This window comes from Phalacrocorax aristotelis, chromosome W, assembly GCF_949628215.1.
Source record: "Phalacrocorax aristotelis chromosome W, bGulAri2.1, whole genome shotgun sequence".
Classification (NCBI taxonomy): domain Eukaryota; kingdom Metazoa; phylum Chordata; class Aves; order Suliformes; family Phalacrocoracidae; genus Phalacrocorax; species Phalacrocorax aristotelis.
Genome location: NC_134310.1, coordinates 26,994,065 through 27,013,094, shown reverse-complemented (window position 1 = coordinate 27,013,094; position 19,030 = coordinate 26,994,065). Strand labels below are relative to the sequence as shown.

The 19,030-nt window shown below is 44.5% G+C and overlaps 2 long non-coding RNA genes across 2 annotated transcripts in view; both read left to right on the top strand.

Moving 5' to 3' along the window:
* Positions 1-19,030, top strand: part of LOC142049855 (uncharacterized) — a 704,768-nt gene that overhangs the window by 404,067 nt on the left and 281,671 nt on the right. The window lies entirely within an intron of this gene.
* On the top strand, positions 7,547-12,663 carry LOC142049857 (uncharacterized). Its single transcript, XR_012657845.1, has 2 exons — positions 7,547-7,728; positions 12,387-12,663. It is a non-coding gene; the product is annotated as an uncharacterized LOC142049857 (long non-coding RNA).

Here is a 19,030-nt window from a genome sequence, read left to right as displayed (position 1 = left end):
CGTCCAACCTGTCTGCTTGAGTAGATACACCTATAGCAGGGTGCACAGGGCTGCATCCAGGCAGGTTTTGAATGTCTCCAGGGAAGGAGACTCCACAGCCTTTCTGGGCAGCCTGTTCCACTGCTCTGGCACCCTCACAGGAAAGATGTTTATCCTCATATTCAGGCAGAACTTCCTGTATTCCAATTTCTGCCCATTGCCCCTTGTCCTGTCATTGGGCACCACTGAAAAGTCTGGCCCCATCCTCTTGACACCTACCCTTCAGATATTTATAAGCATTGATAAGATCCCCCCTCAGTCTTCTCTTCTCCAGGCTGAACAAACACAGGTCGCTCAGCCTTTCCTCATAAGAGAGATGCTCCAGCCCCCTGATCATCTTGGTAGCTCTCTGCTGGACTTGCTCCAGCAGTTCCCTGTCCTTGAACTGGGGGGCCCAAAGCTGAACACAGTACTCCAGATGCGGCCTCACTAGGGTGGAGTAGAGGGAGAGGATAACCTCCCTCCACCTGCTGGCCACACTCCCTTTTATGCAGCCCAGGATACCACTGGCCTTCTTGGCCACAAGGGCACAGTGCTGGCTCAGGGTCAACTTGTTGTCCACCACCACTCCCAGGTCCTTCTCAGCGGAGCTGCTTTCCAGCAGGTCAACCCCCAGCCTGTACTGGTGTATGGGGTTGTTCCTCCCCAGGTGCAGGACCTTGCACTTGCTCTTGTTGAATTTCATCAGGTTCCCCTCGGCCCACCTCTCCAGCCTATCCAGGTCTCGTTGGACGGCAGCACAGCCTTCCGGCATATCAGCCACTCCTCCCAGCTTAGTATCATCAGCAAACTTGCTGAGGTTACACTCTGTCCCTTCGTCCAGGTCATTGATGAATATGTTGAACAGGACTTGACCCAGCACAGACCCCTGGGGAACACCACTAGTTACAGGCCTCCATCCAGACTCTGCCCCATTGATCACGACCCTCTGAGTTCTGTTGTTCAGCCAGTTCTCAATCCACCTCACTCTCCACTCATCCAACCCACACTTCCTTAGCTTGCCTATGAGGATGCTATGGGAGACAGTGTTGAATGCCTTACCGAAGTGAAGATAGACAACATCCACTGCTCTCTCTTCCTCAATCTACCCAGCCAGTGATGCCATCATAGAATCATAGAATGGTTTGGGTTGGAAGGGACCTTTACAGGTCATCTGGTCCAATGTCCCTACAATGAGCAGGGACATCTTCCACTACATTAGGTTGCTCAGAGCCCTGTCCAACCTGACCTTGAATGTTTCTAGGGATGGGGCTTTCACTACCTCTCTGGGCAACCTGTTCCAGTGTTTCACCACTCTCATTGTAAAAATTTTTTTCGTTATTTCCACTCTACATCTACCCTCCTTTAGTTGAAAACCATTATGCCTTGTCCTGTCACAATAGGCCTTGCTAAAGAGATTACCCCCATCCTTCCTATAGTCCCTCTTTAAGTACATTGTTGGCTCATGTCCAGCTTTTCGTTCACCAGTACCTCCAAGTCCCTCTCCGCTGGGCTGCTCTCAATCCCTTCATCCCCCAGCCTGTACTGATATCAGGGGTTGCTCTGATCCAGGTGCAGGACCTTGCACTTGGCCTTGTTGAACCTCATGATGTTCTCACAGGCCCACCTCTCCAGCTTGTCCAGGTCTCTTTGGATGACATCCCATCCTTCTGGCATGCCAACTGCACCTCTCAGTTTGGTGTCATCTGCAAACTTGCTGAGGGTGCATTCGATCCCACTGTCTATGTCTAGAAGGCTATCTCGTTGGTTAAGCAAGATCTATTCTTGATGAAGCCATGTTGACTATTCCTGATAACCTTTTCCTCTACATGCCTGGAGATGACCTCCAGGATGAACTGCTCCATCACCTTTCCAGGGATGGAGGTGAGGCTGATTGGCCTATAGTTTCCCAGGTCCTCCTTCTTGCCTTTTTTGAAGACTTTCTGAGTGACATTTGCTTTCCTCCAGTCCTCGGGCACCTCTCCTGTCCTCCACGACCTTTCAAAGGTGATGAAGAGTGGCTTGGCAAGAACGCCCACCAGCTCCCTCAGCTCTTGTGGGTGTATCCCATCGGGGCCCATGGGTTTGCGAGGATCCAATTTGCATAGGTGATCTCTGACCCAATCCTCCTCAACCAAGGGGAAGTCTTCCTTTCTCCAGATTTTTTCTCTGTCCTCTGGGGGCTGAGATGCCTGAGGGCCAGCCTTAGCATAAAGACCAAAGCAAAGGCATTCAGTAACTCTGTCTTCTCTGCATCCTGTGTCACCAGGGCACCCACCTTGTTCAGCAGTGGGCCCACTGTACCCCCCGTCTTCCTTTTACTGCTGATGTATTTAAAGAAGCCCTTCTTGTTATCCTTGACATCCCTTGCCAGATTTAGTTCCAAGTGGGCCTTGGCCTTCCTCGTTGCATCTCTGCATACCCTGACAACGTTCCTATATTCCTCCCAAGTGGCCAGTCCCTTTTTCCGCATACTGTGAACCTCCTTCTTCCTTTTGAGTTTCTCTAGAAGCTCTTTGCTCATCCATGATGGTCTCCTGGCTCCTTTGCCTGACTGCTTCCTTATAGGGATGCACCAATCTTGAGCTTGGAGGAAGTGGTTCTTGAATACTGTCTGGCTCTCTTGGACCCCCCCTACCTTCTAGAGCCCTAGCCCATGGGATTCCTCCTAGCAGGTCTTTGAAGAGGCCAAAGTTGGCTCTCCTGAAGTCCAGGGTTATAATCCTACTTTTTGCCCTGCTTCTACCACACAGTATCCTGAACTCCACCATCTCATGGTCATTGCAGCCAAGGCTACTCCCAACTCTCACATCCTCAGCCAGCCCTTCCTTGTTTGTTAGTATAAGGTCGAGCAGCACATCTTGCCTCGTTAGCTCCTCCAACACCTGCATCAGAAAGTTATCTTCGAAAGTAGTCTAGATAAAGGCATATTTGAAATTAATTTGGGAATGGACTGGGTAACAACAAACCCCCTACACCAAGACTACTTTGTAGAGTCAGTGCAACATATTTTTAAAGGAGTTTAGAAATTTGAGTTTTAGAAGTCTTTTCATGCTTCACTGTATTAGTTATGAAATCCACACTAAAATGCATCGTGACTTAAATACATGTAGGCCAACAGTTGTTATCTTGACTTAATAATAGCTTTTGTAAAATCTGATTAACTTTTAATTTGTAACACACCTACATTTCACAGCGGTAATTGCATAATCCTGCAATAACCTGGAGATAATCTGTTGATGACCCTAACCCAGCTTGTACTGGGTTATATTCTGTACGCCTGTCCATTCATGAAACTATTTTTAATGACATGATTAAGAAAACAGTCTTTACTATAAACAAAAAGGGACAGCTCCCCTTCATAATTGTATAAAATAGATTTATAATGATAACAAATTAATGAAATAAATGCTGAACATAGCCCATCAGGAAGGCCAGATGACAGCAACATAACAATATTGATACCTTTTATTTATAATGGAGCTCCTTGTCCCATTTCATCAGTTGAAGATTGACATACTTACATAACGTATTTTTTTCCTATTTACTGGTTCTTTTACTTTTTGAGTGGGTGAAGAGAATGTTTGGCCATAGGATAAGAAATATCTCCAATTTTTTAAAGATTAACCCATTTTAGTCCAACACATGCAAACACATTGGCCTAATTGTTTGGATAACTTCTAGCTCCTAATAATAAAATGGCTCACACTTACTTTTAAAAACTAACTTTTTAGTGTTTAGAGATATGATAACGTATTCATCAAAATATATAAAGAACCACCTTTTCGTTAATATATATGTGCATTACTTTATCGATAAAATATAAAGAGATATACAAACAGTTCAACTACTTTTTCAAAAAGTCTTCCAACAGGTACCCGAGACACTTAAAACAATGTTTATTTATCCTGTAAATGTCTAGATATATTTGGGAAATTAATATTATGGAAAATATAGTAAAAGAGCAGGATTCATTTTACCTGAATTCTGGGATACTTTTGTGACATAAGATGATATATAATTCCAGGTATTAATTTTGGGGTAGAAAATTGCAGTGCTGATAACATCACAAAGTGCTTGCTGAAATTCCAAATGCTGATAAGAGCATTTTTTTCTAGTTTATAGCTATCTGTTAATTAACATGGCAACCAAAGCAAGTCTGTATACTAAAATGACTGATTAATTATTAAAACGATAATGTAGCAGTATCTGCGGAAGTTTCTCTGGAGCATAAGAATGTAAAAAGAGTTTTAGACAAATTGCTTTGACTTTATTTTCAGTTATTTTGCTTAAAAAGTTTGCACTGGCCCTGTGCTAGAGGATTAATGTGAGGCTTTGGAGCAATGAAAGATGAGCTGATGAAGTTTTGAATAGAACCTGAGTGAAAATTTTAAAGTTATAAACCTTTCAACTATGGCAAGTCCCATCTGAAAAGAAGTGATTGGGAATAAATTAGACCGTGAAGTGGGAGTACATAATTACCTAGACTTAATAGAACAAAAGGATACATACTTGCTTTACCAGGACAGTGAGCCACCATAGGCTGCTACAGGTATGGTTAACTACCTAAAGAATTATTTTTCAAATTTCTTTTGTCCCATACCTATCTATTCCCTTTCTACCTCTTCTACATATACCTAGCTTCTCCCTGTCTTTTGAAACTTCAAGATAACAATTCTGAACCAGCCCACAAGCAACAAAATTCTGGGGAAACCATCCTCCTGAAGAGTTCCCAAAGTTTCTGTCTCCTGTGATATCCAAAGAAATCACAAACAAGAGTGCTGAAGAACAGAAAAAGGTCTGGTTTGTGAAAGAAAAGGAGGCACCAGTTCAGGTGCTGGGTATTTGGGAGGCTGGCTTCTGATAGTAAAGATATCTCTTTGTAATAACCAGAATAATAAAGCCAAATTTTATTTCCTTATCACTGAAACACCCAGGCTAATGAAATTCTTTCTCTGGGGATATCAACAAACAATGACACATCAATGATATATTAGATTACCAGACAGTGTGAATGTTTTCCTTCCTCTTCATGTATATATGCTTGTGTTACACAAAATGAGCAGAAAAGGAAGACTTTTCAGCCTTCGCTCCATTCTCATCACTAATTTGCCTTGGTAAGACTTGGTTAATAAATCATAGGACCTCTTTGGGTTTATGAGCCGTCTGTCTGTCAATGTGCCCTGAGCATTTACAAGACATCTAACTCTTATCTATTCCAAATAAGAAAGAAAAATTCAGCCTAACCCTTACTCTAGCTGTTTATCTCATTAGTGAAGCAAATCAGGTTCATGGTGGGTAAATGTGTTCCTGAGCCCAGAAATTGTTCTGGCATGGACTTGTTGTGCTCTTCTGAGGAGAGATTTGGGCACTCTGTGACGACCAAATTCATAAGGGCTCCAGTCTGTTACACACACTGTAATGAAATGCTGCAAGAGGTTATCTTCATTGTACTTTATTGTGCCAGCCCGCCCTCTATTTTAAGAATCCATTGCTTAATGGACAAGGATCTGTGCAACTGAGTGAGGGAGATCTGGAAGGATGTAAAATGAGAGGATTGATCACTTGAGATGCAAGGTTGCCTTCAGAAACCTCTTGGAAATTAATTCTGTTCTAGAGACCACATGAAAGAGTTCTGTGCCCATAGCACAGTGAAAGCCTTTGTTCAGTTGGTGCCAGAATTACCATCCTCTGGTCATTTCTTTTCCCCCTCTGTTAGTCTCTTTAACACCAAAAATGTCTGAAAGAGCAGAAGAGCCAGTGAAGGGTAATAAAGCTGCTACAGCAAAAAAGTCTGTTTCTACTGCCATTTTAGGACTTTCACAGTGATGAAAGGCATCTCAACTCCCGCTCTGCCTTGAAGAGTATGGAGGTGTTAGAAAACCTGTTTGTTCAGACAATTCCCTGGGCTGTCAACACTCACATTTCACTTGACATCATATCAGGTACCCTAGAAGCTGACTCCTTTAGCTACCTTGAGCTGGAAGTTTATGTAAGAAAAAGGAACAAGCAAAAACACTCACTACACCATTTTCAGCATGGCGGATATAACACCATAACCCACTTTCTGTTGCAGGACAACATTTATTTAGATATGGGCAGACATAGTCAATGACTAGGACCATGCTGGGTGTTGTGGTTTAGTCAGCAACTCAGCCCCACACAGCCACTCGCTCACTCCCCCACCGGTGGGATGGGGAAGAGAATCAGAAGGGTAAAGCTTGTGGTTTGAGATAAGAACAGTTTAATAATGAAAATGAAACAATAATAACAACAACAACAACAACAATGCAATGAAAAGGAGAATAACGAGAGAGAGGTGAACAACCAAAACAAACGGCACATGACATAGCCGCTCACCACCTGCCAACCCAACGCTACCAGTCCCTGAGCAGCAACTGCCTTCCCCATGCACCAACTCTCCTGGTTAGTATACTGGGCATGATGTCACATGGTATGGAATATCCCATTGGCCAGCTTGGGTCAGCTGTCTTGGTTGTGGCCCTGCCCCTCCTGGCCTCTTGCCCACGTGGCAGAGCATGGGAAGCTGGAAAGGTCCCCAACTACTATAGGTGCTATTTAGCGACACTTACCCGCTACTTAACAGCAACTAAAGCATCAATGTGCCATCTGCACTTTAGCAGCTACAGTGAAGAGAATTAACTCTGTCCCAGCCAAAACCAGCCCACTAGGACATGACAGATCTCCAGAAGCCACAAGATAAGTGAGGGTGAGTCCTAGTAAGGAAGTGGAAAAATTTGCACCTTTCCAAGAACTTGTGCAGGAACTGTGTTCGGAGGCAAGGCTGAAGGTCAAGCAGCTACAAAGCTCACCTGCAGAACAGGCTCCAGGATGAAGGGCAAGACAGCGATGAAGTCAGACAGAAGGCTAATGAAATAGAAAAAGGAAGCAAAAGATCAGCAATACCCAAATGACACACAGCGATAAGGGAGAAGAGCATTTGGCTCATGGCCAGCATTTAGTTTCTCTTCAGCCAGGTCTGGAGGTTAAGGTCTTATTCACCATAGATAATAGTTGTAGCTAGGCTGCCAGTTGCCCAGGCAGATGTATTAATATGCAGTTAATTAAAAAAAAATCAATATGCAGGACTGGTACATCTTGACACAACTTTGAAATGGTAGTTGGAGTCTGAAAAACACAATTCCATTTTTTTGTAATTAAAGTTGCATTTTTTGGATGCTGACCTGGCATCCAACCAGGGTCAACCCACCAGAGTTAGCACATTGTTCCTTGGAGAGCTGATGAATTTCCTTGCCACACTGCCATATCTAAGATCCTTAAGATGCTGTTGCCTCAAGGAAGTGACAGTATTTTGGGTCTATATTAGTCCCTGCATGCCTCCAGTGATCTAGTATGTATCCTGCATAACTGGAGTCATATATGAATTGATAGGGACGCAAATGGAAGAAGACTTCAAAGGCATCAGACAGAAACTGGAATTTAATCTTTTGCCCTATAAGCCTGTGGCCTTTTGCCCTTTGGCCTTCTCTAATCTCAGATAAATATTCTGAACTTCCATACTCGTGGAAGAGTTAAGCAAATAATTACTGATCTGGAACGGAGTTCTCCCCAAAAGAGACAAAGCTGTGCATGTGATCATCGATGAGGGGAATTAAGTACTCCAATCATACACATAAATAAAAGGAATTATGTCCTAACCAGCTTAATGAAAGAAGCAAAACTCTTAAGGTAAGTAAGCAAATAGAACTTCCTTGATCTTACCAAGAGAGCTAAAGAATGACTACAGACATTCCTTGCTTTTTAAGCATCAGATGAATAAGAGGGTAAAAAAAGAGTGCAAGGTAGAAGTAGGAATATAGATACCCAACCCCATTCTACAACTGTTCAAAAAATGTTTTTGCCTCCTCTAACTACCTTACTACCTGATTGGTGATAAATTAATTTCCCCAAGTTGAGTCTGTTTTGCCCGTGATGGTAATTGGTGAGTGATCTCCCTGTCCTTATCTTATCCCACAAGCCTTTTGTCATATTTTTCTCCCTCTGTCCAGCTGAGGAAGGGGAGTAATAGAGTAGCTTGGTGGGCACCTGGCATCCAGCCAGGGTCAACTGACCACATAAGCCATTGCTTAAATTGGTCATACTCTGAAGAATTTCTATGAATGTATCACATATTTTGCCATTTCTAATAGATTTCCCAGATTTTCCAAATAAATAAAATGTAGTCAGCTGTAATCATAGAATAGTTTGGGTTGGAAAGGACCTTAAAGGCCATCTAGTCCAAGCCCCCTGCCATGGGCAGAGATACCTTCCACCATACCAGGTTGCTGAAAGCCCCATCCAACCTGGCCTTGAACACTTCCAGGGAGGGGGCATTCACAACCTATCTGGGCAACCTCTTCCAGTGTCTCACTACCCTCACAATAAAGAATTTCTTCCTAATATCTAATCTACCCTCTTTCCATTTAAAACCATTACCCCTCATCCTATCACTACACTCCTTGATAAAGAGCCCCTCCCCATCTTTCCTGTAGGCCCCCTTTAAATACTGGAAGGCTGCTATAAGGCCTCCCTGGAGCCTTCTCTTCTCCAGGCTGAACAACCCCAACTCTCTCAGCCTATTCTCATAGGGGAGGTGCTCCAGCTCTCACATCATCTTCGTGGCCCTCCTCTGGACCCACTCCAACAGGTCCATGTCTTTATTATGCTGGGGGCCCCAGAGCTAAACACAGTACTCCAGGTGGGTTATCATCAAAGTGGAGTTAGAGGAGGAGAATCACCTTCCTTGACCTGCTGGCCACACTTCTTTTGATGCAGCCCAGGATACAGTTGGCTTCCTAGGCTGCAAGCACACGTTGCCGGCTCATGTCCAGCTTTTCATCCACCAATATCCCCAAGTCCTTCTCCACAGGGCTGCTCTCAGTCCACTCATCCCCCAGCCTGTATCCATGTTTGGAATTACCCGACCCAGGTGCAGGACCTTGCACTTGGCCTTGTTGAACCTCATGAGGTTTACACAGGCCCACCCCTCTAGCCTGTCAAGGTCCCTCTGGATGGTATCCTGTCCCTCAGGCGAATCAACTGCACTCAGCTTGGTGTCATCCATGAACTTGCTGAGGGTGCACTTGACCACTGTCTATGTCATTGATGAAGATATTAAACAGTATTGGTCCCAGTATGGACCCTTGAGGGACACTACTCGTTACTGGCTTCCACTTGGACATTGAGCCCTTGAGTGTAACTCTTTGGACACAGCCATCCAGCCAATTCCTTACCCATCTAACAGTCCACCCATCAAATCCATATCTCTCCAATTTAGTGGCCAGAATGTTGTGGGGGACTGTGTCAAAGGCCTTACAGAAGTCCAGATAGATGACATCTGTAGCTCTTCCCTTGTCCACTGATGCAGTTGCTCCATCGTAGAAGACCACTAGGTTGGTCAGGCACAACTTGCCCTTGATGAAGCCATGCTGGCTATCTCAAATCACCTCCCTGTCTTCCATATGTTTCGGCACGTCTTCCAGGAGGATCTGTTCCATGATCTTCCCCGGCACAGAGGTGAGGTAGACTGGTTGGTAGTTCCCAAGGTCCTCTGTTCTACCCTTTTTAAAAATGGATATGATGTTTCTCTTTTTTCCAGTCACCAGGGACCTCACCTGACTGCCATCACTTTTCAAATATCATGGAGATTGGCTTGGCAACTACATCTGCCGATTCCCTCAGGGCTCTGGGATACATTGGGTCCCACTGACTTGTGTATATTCAGGTTCCTCAGGTGGTCTCGAACTGATCTTTTCCTATGATGGGAGGGACTTTGTTCCCCAGTCCATGTCTTGAGGTCCATCCACTCAAGAGATGTGGGAATAGATATTACCATTGAAAACTGAGGCAAAAGTTGTTGAGTACCTCAGCCTGTTCCATGTCAGTTGTCACCAGCTCGCCTGTCCTATTTAACAGGCGTAATACATTTTCTTTAATCTTCCTTTTCTGGCTCTTCTTATTCTTCACATCACTTGCCAAATTTAGCTCCAGTCATGCCTTGGCCTTCCTGAGTCCATCCCTACGTATCTGGGCAGCATCCCTGTATTCTTCCCAGGATACACATCTGTGGTTCCACTGCCTGTGCATTTCCTTCCTTCACTTTAGTTTGACCAGCAGGTCCTTACTGAGACATGACTGGTCTCCTGCCTTCCATGTCTGATTTCTTACACATGGGAATCGAGAGCTCTTGCGCTCTAAGAAAAACTTTCTTAAAGAACTGCCAGCTCTGTTCAGCTCCTTTGTCCCTGAGGGAAATTTCCCACAGGGTCCCACCTACTAATTCCTTAAACAACTGAAAGTTTGCTCTCCTAACATTCAGCATCCTAACTCTATTAGCCCATATCTCTCAAGATTCTGAATTCCACCAGAGCATGATCACTGCAGCCCAAGCTGCCACCAATCTTGACATCCCTAATTAGTTCTTCCCTGTTGGCAAGCAACAGGTCCAGTAACACTTCTCTGGCTGGGCTATCACCTGGATTAAAAAGTTATCCTCAGTGCATTCCAAGAGTCTCCTTGACTGCTTACAGCTTGCTGTGCTCCCTTTCCAGTAGATGTCAGGGTAATTGAAATCCCCCCAGCAGGATCAGAGCCTGGAAGCACGATGCTTCCTGTAGTTGAAGTAAGAACGCTTCATCTACAGGCTCCCCTTGGTCAGAGGGCCCATAGTAAACACCAACCACAAGGTTTCCTTTGTTGGCATAGCCCCTAATTTTTACCTATAAGCTGTCAACCTGTCCATCACTGGTTTTCAAAGACAGCTCTGTGCAGTCAATACATTTTCTTACATAGCAGGCAACCCCCCTCTTTCTTTCTTCTGAACAGTTTATAACCACCAATTGCAGTGCTCCAGTTGTGTGATTTATCCCACCACATTTCAGCAATAGCAATTAGATCATAGCTTTCCAGCTGCACAGTAGCTAGCAGCTCCTCCTACTTGTTACTGATGCTGCATGGATTGGTATAGATGCACTTCAGCTGGGCTATTGACCTGGTCACCTTTTTAGAGGAACATCCCCTAATTCCTTTGAGGCATTTTACAGGTGTTTCCTTATTGGTTCCTAATACATCAGCAGCTCCTGGATCTTCTCTGTTGCTCAAAACACCATCCACTTTTACAGAAGTTTTTTCAACACTACAGAAGGGAAGCTGGAGGAGAGATTTAGTCTACAGTTTGATACGCTCTCCAAAGCAGCACAAGTCAGTGTCACCACTGATAGAAATAGTCCTGTTCTTACAGGACACACTTCAAGAAGTTTGTGCTACAGATGTGACTGGTGCAGCTGTGCTGGGGAAGTTGCACTACATGAATGGGTACAAATGAAAGGACAAAAGCCTTGCTAGTCTTTCTTGACTGTCAGCAAAGCCACAATTAAATAATGTTGGAGAAGAGTTGCATTTTGTGTTTTGGAAGGTTTCTTCCCATATCTTCAAGCTCTAACTCTGAATTAATTGTGTAAAGCAGAATAGTAAAATGTTGTTAAAATATAGCACACCAAAAAGAAAAGCATTTAATTTCTATGCAGTTAATTTCTGTGGCAGGCTGAGAGATATCACTGATTTCTGTTTCTGCAAAAAGTGGAAATAATACTTTGCATGTTAAGCCCACCAGTGCCATATTTCACAGTCCTATAATATCTATTGAACTGCTGGGGAACCAGCTGCTGCTAGATGTCAACATTAGGATGTGTAACAATGAATAATTGAGAGCCCATTCTGCATTTGATTGCCTGGCTCTGTTTCTGTCCTGACTTGATCCTGGCCGCCTCCTGTCTCCCTTTCATGCCCTGTTCTTTTGACAAAGGGTATTTTCCAAAAGTAGTGATTCAGTGCCCTAAACTGCTAGAATTCTGTTTTCCTTCTTCATTTCTTCTTTTTTTCCACTTGCCTTTCTGCAGGTGAAAATATGATGAACTTTCCCCTCTGTAGAACTTGCTGTATATTTTTTGCCAAAATTAACTTTTGGTTATTCACTTGGCTCTGGCTTTTAAACAAATAAAATGCATTGTTCTATATTTAGATTACTAAAATGATGTTTCAATTATTTATTAATAATAGGCAGAGCAAACCAGCCTAACAAGCTTCCTCTTGACAAGACAAGCTTTCTCGTTCTAGATGAATAATGCAAGTTGGAGAAATAACATGGCTCCTGCGTTTTATGCATAGGTAGATAATGTCCTATCCTTCACAAAGGCAAACAAGAACACTTTTGTGAAACAGCCATCTCCCAGAATAGAACACTGTGTGCTTGCCATAGTAGAAAGAACTTTCCAAGTAAGTTACAGTATTTTCAACTTTATGTTTTAAGATTTTGATGTGCAGCTGTTTTGGGTGCCTTGCCTTTGCAGTCATTACTGGAGTTGCTGCAGCAGGAGACATTACAAATGAATGGTCCTCCTTACTGTCAGAAGAAACACCTGGCTCCAAGGGGCTTGTGTCGTCCCCAGCAGGTAGGAAAACAGGGTGATGTTTGATCCTGATGAAGCAATGAAATTAAACCGCAGGGAGATGCAGAATGTCCAAGAAAAATATGCTCAATGCCAGCACTTGGTTTACTTACTGGTTGTAATCTTCCCAGCAGGTCCTGAGACATGGTGTCAAATGAGAGACAAGAAAAAAAAGAAAGAGTCAAATTATGCCCTTTCTTGTTGAAATGAGTTATTCTGATTTACAGGCTTTGAATGCCCAAAGGTTCTCAGATTCTCCAAGGGCTTAGGTGAGGAAGTCCCCACTGCCATATGCTCAGCATATCCTATTTCCCAGAAAAACCATGTTAGGCTGTTGTTAAAGCCATGGATTTTTATATGTATCGATAGTGTAAAGAAATAAAGAAAAAAAAGGCCACAAGCCTCACACTATAAGTTCTCTAAGGCAGGGAGTTTCATGACAAGCATTCCTTTATATATTCACAGGAGATAAAGGAATATGTATTTATGCAACATATATGAATGCAATATGCATGCTGTATACAACAACTGACACATTTTTAGACTATTCTGAAGTAGGTAGTAATTAAATTATTATTACTTATGTTTGTTAAGATTCTGTTGTACAGAAAAAACCCAAACCCAAGTGTCTCTGTCTGAACTATTTAGGAAATAAATGCAGGCAAGGTAGGATGTTCTGACATTCCCATAGAAAATGTCACCATTTTAGTTTTCATTTTCTTCATCTTAAACATGTGGGTGGTGAAGACAGCTGATTAATGTGTCTGTGAGATCAAAAATAAACTGGGTCTTTGGAAAAGATCTAAATAGAAAGAAGGCAAGAAGACAGCATGGACGGAGACAGACAGAAAACTGGAGAAGGAAATAAGAGTCAGCTATACTGGTGTCTCTGACAGCACTACGTTGAGTGCGGGGAAGTTCAAATGAATTCTGAGGTGAGGCTGAACAGAAGACTGAATGTTCAAATGTAGTTTGAAAAAAAAACCTCAATGCATTAGAAAGTCAATTCAAAGCTAAGGTTTCTCTCTGGGGTGGTATAATATATTGTGGCATAAACAAAACAGAAATCATTCAGTTATTTAGAACAATTTTTCCAATGGAGTATAATGAGAAGTACGTCCATGAAGAAAACCCCCAGGAAATCTGCCATCTCAGGTTGTGGTTCACTCATGTCCTGAAAATTTTGCATACATGTTCTCAAAGGTACTGTGACCCTTCCTCCTCCAGGGCAGCAACTCCTGGTTCCCACCCATCTGCTCAGTGCTCTGGACTGTACTGTGTCCATGCACCTGGGCATCCTATCATGTCTGTACTGGTATACTCTAGTGACATATCAGAATTGTGTTTGGGGGTCTTGGAGAGGACTGCAGCATTGCCTGGTGATTATTTCTTGGTCACTGCCTAGACTAAAGATTTATTAAAAACTTTATGAGACATTTAAATGAAACTCTTCAAAATAAAAATACCCCAGAAACTCTGACTATGGTTTATGGTTTTTGAAACTCAAGTGTCACAATGAAGCAGAAGAGATTGAGAACATACTAGGGAAAGTTCTTCCTTATTGTTTCTCACTTAATCTGTGTCGTGGTTTAGCCTCAGTCAGCAGCCAAGCACCACGCAGCCTGGTGGGATGGGGGAGAGAATCAGAAGAGTAAAAGTGAGGTAACTCATGGGTTGAGATAAAGACAGTTTAATAGGGAAAGCAAAAGCCGCATGTGCAAGCAAAGCAAAACAAGGAATTCATTCACTACTTCCCATCAGCAGGCAGGCATTCAGCCGTCTCCAGGAAAGCAGGGCTCCATCACACATAACAGTTACTTGGGAAGACAAATGCCATTACTCCAAATGTCCCCCCTTCCTTCTTCTTCCCCCAGCTTTATGTACTGAGCATGATGTCATATGGTATGGAATATCCCTTTGGCCAGTTTGGGTCAGCTGTTCCAGCTGTGTCCCCTCCTAGCTTCTTGTTCACCCAGCAGAGCATGGGGAGCTGAAAAAGTCCTTGACTAGTGTACTACTAGCAACTTAGCAACAACCAAAACATCTCCACATTATCATCACTGTTTCCAGCACAAATCCAAAACATAGCCCCATACTAGCTACTACAAAGAAAATTAACACTATCCCAGCTGAAACCAGGACAATCTGGCGGGAAAGTAAAACTGACTCTGTTGCCACAATTTGATTATTTTCTCTGAGTTGCTGATAAATATGAGTTTTTCCCCGACTCTAGATACAATAAGGTATCTGGCTAGCACATAACAGCTTTTTCAATATCATGTTTATTCCTGAAACACATAAAGAGAACAGATAGTGCCAGCTGCTAGTCTTGTTTCTTTGTATTGCTGCAATGCTTAGAGATTCAACCACGTAGTCTCTGCTCATACCTGGCAAGTTACTGATAGGCTGGGCATAAGAATCGGATTTCTTGGTGCACTAGATTATGTGCCTCATTCCCATTGTTCTACAGAATTTCCCCAGATGAATTCATTTTGGTATGAATTACTTCAGGGTTTATCTACAAGGATCAAAATAGAAATGTAAAAGAATCACAGAATCCCAGGCTGGAAGGGACCTCACAGATCATCTAGTCCAACCTTTCTGGGAAGAGCACAGTCTAGACAAGATGGCCCAGCACCCTGTCCAGCCAAATCTTAAAAGAGTCCAATGTGGCCAAGTCATCCACTTCCCTGGGGAGATTATGCCAATGGTTGACTGTTCTCACTGTGAAAAATTTCCCTCTCATGTCCAATCAGAATCTCCCCAAGAGCAACTTGTGTCCATTCCCCCTTGTTCTCTCCATGTGACTCCGTGTAAAAAGGGAGTCTCCATCTTCTTTGTAACTACCCCTTAAGTACTGGTACATTGTAATAAGATCCCCTCTGAGCCTCCTTTTCTCAAGGCTGAACAAACCCAGTTCTCCCAGCCTATCCTCATATGGCAGGCTTCCCAGTCCTTTGATCATCTTGGTGGCCCTTCTCTGGACCCCTTCCAGCCTGTCCACATCCTTTTTGTATAGTGGGGACCAGAACTGTACACAGTACTCCAGGTGTGGCCTGACAAGCGCTGAGTAGAGTGGGATAATGACTTCTTTCTCTCTGCTGGCGATGCCCTTTTTGATGCAACCCAGCATCCTATTGGCCTTCTTGGCCGCAGCAGCACACTGTTCGTTCATATTGAGCTTTCTGTCCACCAGGACCCCCAGGTCCCTTTCCACAGAGCTGCTCTCCAGCCAGGTGGATCCCAGTCTGTACTGCACTCCCGGATTATGTTTTCCCAGGTGCATGACCTTACACTTGTCCTTGTTGAACTTCATAAGCTCCTTGCTGGCCCACTCTTCTAGACTATCCAGATCTCCCTTCTGGAGTGTCTACTTCCCCACTCAACTTGGTGTCATCTGCAAACTTCATCAGGCTACACTTGATGCCGTTATCCAGATTGCTTATAAAGATATTGAATAACATAGGGACCAATATCGATCCCTGGGGGACCCCACTAGTGACAGGTTCTGTTGGAAAGGTCCCACATTTCATCAGCTCAGGGACAATATGTACAGCTGCAAACAATTCATTTTTCTCTTTGCCTCCCCGGAAAGGTGATGGAGCAGTTCATCCTGGAGGTCATCTCCAGGCATGCAGAAGAAAAGAATTTTGTCAGAAAAAGTGAACATGGATTCACCAAGGGAAGATCATGCTTGACCAACCTGATAGCCGCCTGTGATGGCATGACTGGCTGGGTCGAGGAAGGGAGAGCAGTGGATGTTGTCTATCTTGACATCGGTAAGGCATTCAACACTGTCTCCCATAGCATTCTCATGGACAAGCTAAGGAAGTGTGGGTTGGATGAGTGGAGAGTGAAGCGGATTGAGAACTGGCTCAACAACAGAATTCAGGGGTCATGATCAATGGGGCAGAGTCTGGATGGAGGCCTGTAACTAGTGGTGTTCCCCAGGGGTCTGTGCTGGGTCAAGTCCTGTTCAACATATTCATCAATGACCTGGACGAAGGGATAGAGTGTAACCTCAGCAAGTTCGCTGATGATACTAAGCTGGGAGGAGTGGCTGATATGCCGGAAGGCTGTGGTGCCATCCAACGAGACCTGGACAGGCTGGAGAGCTGGGCCAAAGGGAACCTGATGAAATTCAACAAGAGCAAGTGCAAGGTCCTGCACCTGGGGAGGAACAACCCCATACACCAGTACAGGCTGGGGGTTGACCTGCTGGAAAGCAGCTCCGCTGAGAAGGACCTGGGAGTGGTGGTGGACAACAAGTTGACCCTGAGCCAGCACTGTGCCCTTGTGGCCAAGAAGGCCAGTGGTATCCTGGGCTGCATAAAAGGGAGCGTGGCCAGCAGGTGGAGGGAGGTTATCCTCCCCCTCTATTCCACCCTAGTGAGGCCGCATCTGGAGTACTGTGTCCAGTTTTGGGCCCCCCAGTTCAAGAAAGACAGGGAACTGCTTGAGCAAGTCCAGCAGAGAGCTACCAAGATGATCAGGGGGCTGGAGCATCTCTCTTATGAGGAAAGGCTGAGAGACTTGGGTTTGATCAGCCTCTTCTGCCAGGCAGTGGTGTGGCATGGCGTAGTCCATCCCTGCTCCATCCCGCTCCCGTCCTTACCTAACAGCCACTTGAACCTTTGTGTGGGAGCCCACAATCTTATAGGGGCAGGGGAATGAAGGGGAGCCAGGCCTGGAGAAGAAAAGACTGAGGGGGGATTTCATCAATGCCTATAAATATCTAAAGGGTGGGTGTCAGGAGGATGGGACTGGGCTCTTTTCAATAGTACCCAATGACAGGACAAGGGGCAATGGGCACAAGTTGGAACACAGGAAGTTCCACCTCAATATGAGAAAAAGCATCTTTACTGTGAGGGTGCCAGAGCAGTGGAACAGCCTGCCCAGAGAGGCTGTGGAGTCTCCTTCCCTGGAGACATTCAAAACCCGCCTGGATGCGTTCCTGTGCCCCCTGCTGTAGGTGTACATGGTCAAGCAGGGGGGTTGGACAATATAATCTCCAGAGGTCCCTTCCAACCCCTACCATTCTGTGATTCTGTGAAACTTCTGCCAAGACTTTACAGCAAATTAAAATGGAGTAACTGAATATATTTGTCAGTATTGGAACACTCAAGTTGTTAAGCACTTGAATGATCACTTTGTTGTCTGAATTTTCTAACTGGTCTTTGTAATTTGGCTGCCCTTACATTGAGTGGTTTGAGTTGGTTTCTGGATTTAGTCCAGTCAAGGCTACTGCTTCTGTGTATCATGTCAGTATTATGAAAGAATCTCTGCTAGGCTGACTACACTAGCAAAGCAAAATTAAGTTCTTTAATCATGAAAGCTGTGCTGGTTTTGGCTGAGAAGGGGTTAATTCTCCTCACCGTGGGGAGTCGGCTACCTTTCCCGCTACCTTTCCAGCTTCCCGCTCTGCTGCATGGTGGGGGGCAGGGCCATGGTTGAGGCAGCTGACCCCGACTGGCCAATGGCATGTTCATTCCATACCATGTGACACCATGACCAGTATATTAAGGGGGGGCAGTTTGCGGCTCAGGGGCGGCGCGGCATTGGGTTGGTGGGTGGTGAACGGCTGTGTCACGTACGGTTTGTTTCGGCGGTTCGTTCCCCTCCCCCCTCCCTTCCCCCCCGCCCCGGGGTTTTGTGCCTCTTGTTGTTCTCCTTTACATTGCATTTCTGTTGTTGTTTCTTTTAATTTTAATTATTAAACTGTTCTTATCCCAACCCACGAGCGTTACCCTTCTGATTCTCTCCCCCATCTACCGGTGGGGGAGTGAGTGAGCAACTGTGTGGGGCTGAGCTGCCGGCTAAACCACGACAAAAGCTCTTCCTCAGCTGAAGAGTAGAAGCAGCAGTATGAACTGCTGAAGCGGCCCTGACAAACCTGGTACCCAGTTATCATATTCCTATTAACCCTGGGATCTCCAATAGCTCTATTCTCCCATCCATGTTTCCGGTATTTAGACAATGTAAATAAACTGGGTGAAATGTGAAGGCCAGTGGGAGTTTTGCCACTGCTGTTTACCAATACAATTTTTTCAGATTTGTTTCTGACCCTGCAGGCTTTGATCTAATTTTCTGGAAAAGGAATGTGTAGATCAAAGCAAAACCTGAAATTAAACTCTAATAACATAATGTATCTACCAGCCTCTCCTGGTTTCAGCTGGGATAGAGTTAATTTTCTTCGTAGTAGCTAGTATGGGGCTATGTTTTGGATTTGGGCTGAAAACTGTTGATAGCACAGGGATGTTTTAGTTGTTGCTAAGTAGTGCATATACTAGTCAAGGACTTTTCAAGCTTCCCATGCTCTGTCAGCTGAACAAGAAGCTGGGAGGGGACACAGCCAGGACAGCTGACCCCAACTGACCAGAGGGGTATTCCATACCATATGACATCATGCTCAGTATATAAAGCTGGGGGAAGAAGAAGGAAGTGAGGGACATTAGGAGTGATGGCATTTGTCTTCCCAAGTAACCGTTACGTGTGATGGAGCCCTGCTTTCCTGGAGATGGCTGAACACCTGCCTGCCGATGGGA